Source organism: Sciurus carolinensis, chromosome 7 (assembly GCF_902686445.1).
Source record: "Sciurus carolinensis chromosome 7, mSciCar1.2, whole genome shotgun sequence".
Taxonomy (NCBI): domain Eukaryota; kingdom Metazoa; phylum Chordata; class Mammalia; order Rodentia; family Sciuridae; genus Sciurus; species Sciurus carolinensis.
The window spans coordinates 37,312,363-37,314,559 of NC_062219.1; positions in this window are offsets into that span (position 1 = coordinate 37,312,363).

The following is a 2,197-nucleotide window of genomic DNA, read 5'->3' on the forward strand; positions in this document are numbered from 1 at the left end:
ATGTAATTATAGAAATAGTAAGATAAAACACTGGAAACTCATTTCAGATCAAGAGAACCCTATCAAGTTATGTCACCAAAAGAGAATCCAAAAATGAACTTGAGAAGATCATTTTTTATGTAAAAGGAAACCTACTATACAGGAAGTGAAGATGTGAGAATGGGCTAGAGTAACCCACTGATTTCCAGCATCTGTTGTATGTCCTTCATGTTGAGCCCTTCATAAGCAGAGTGAATGGAGACTTTGATGACCATAGGTAACCAGAGCAGATAGAACAGATCCAGGAAGTCCCATGACAAGTCTTCAGATACATGCTTTTCAGCACTGGATCAAATATGGTGCTGCTTCAGTCTGCCCCAGGACACTTGGAACAGGGACCACCAAGGCAGACTAGTGGAAGAGGTTACTTAGATAAACAAAGACAGTGGGTATTTCACAAGGTCATTCATACAAAAGTATATCAGCTATCCGAAGAAATCAATTTATGAAAACATCCAGGGGAACTTGTGTTGTCTAAGAAGTTCTAAACATATGTTTAGATTTATTTATTTCTTAGTTATTTATGTCTTTCAGGGGTCTAACTTCACGAAAATGAGGACCATAAAGGGATTGCTGTACAAGTCAGTAGCAGTCTCTCATGGCATGGCATTGTCTGAAGAAAACATGATAGAAACATCCTTATTCAATTTTCTTCTTCAGGACAGGCATTGAAAGAACCCAAGAAGAAATGGATGGCATGAGGTTAATACAGTGCTGTGTCACTGGGGATGTATAACCCATACCTGCGCTAATTGTCACTCATTACTTCATTCTTAAGCCCACCTATGTTTCCCAGAATGCAGGTTCCCATACCAGACTATACATTGCAAACCTTGACATCTGGTTCTTTTCATATTGTACCTGAGAGTAAGTGCCTATTTTCTGCAAGATAATTTATCCCAGTTATTTTCAAAGTTATTGCAATGTTAGCACAAAAATGAGTTTTACAAATATTAATTATAATTTAGTGCTATTCTCTTGCTGAGCCATAAAATGTGTAAATATATGTTATTATAAATATATTTTCAATTTACAATGACTTTATAAAGATCACCTGAAAAAAAAAAAAACAACCTGCCTCAGATGTTACAAAATGAAATATCTGTAATGCTGAAATTCTCTAGATCATCACTAGATGGTACTATATAACTTATTCAAACTGGTATATTCTTCCTTGATTTGCTATTCTCTGCTTAAGACTTTGGGGATGGTTTCTTAGCAATTTCAAGTCCAATCACAATTATTATTTATCAACTTCTATAGACAATATCAAGTAATATTGTATTAGCTGAGTGACCTTGGACAAGTCACTTATCTTCCTTCTTTCTCAGTTTCCTCATCTATTAAGTATGCAGAAGATTTTGGTTCTGGTATAGAATTCCACAACATCGTGTCCTGATCTTGGTTGAATCTACCAAGCATGCTTCTATGACCTGAGAAAAGTGATTCAGAATCCTACCTGAGATTTTTCAAACTTGACTTAGGAAAAACTACCTTGTGTCTCCCTGGTAGTAGGAGCAGAAAGATGTGAAATGCTGGTTCTGAGGGAAGCTGATCTTGAGAAGGGGGAAAACATGAAACTGTAATGCAAAGAATAGCAGAGACAACAGGATGAGATAAGGAGTCCTGGCAGTCAGTGTTCATGTTCCTGGTTCTGGCTATTCCTGAAGCCCACAGCAGACCTACCTGTCCAGGAGATTACTCATTCTTTAATCATATTCAATAACATGGTGTCCTTCTAGTAAATACTTATTTTGCTCCAGCTACTTTGAGGTTACAGAGACTTTAACAAAAGGAATTCTTACCAATCCAGGTAGTTACTCAAGAGAATAGTCATTCAAGAGAGTAACTGAACAATTTAAGTCCTTACCTTATAGTCTGTTTAACTCCCATCATATTTAATAATACCAAAATAGGGAAAATGCGAAAGAGGGAAAAGGCAAAAGAAAGAGAATAAGATTGAAGCAGCTCACTAAAACTGACAAAAAGCTTGAAGGGATACACCTGCTTAACATGCCAAGCACTTTGCATGTGGGTGTTACCTCATAAAGCCATCACTAAAATCCTAAAAGTCTAAATGACTCAGCCTTCCCAGATACTCTGTTACTGAGGATTTCAATAGTTGTGGAAGGTAGGTGAATGGTGTAATTTTATTTTG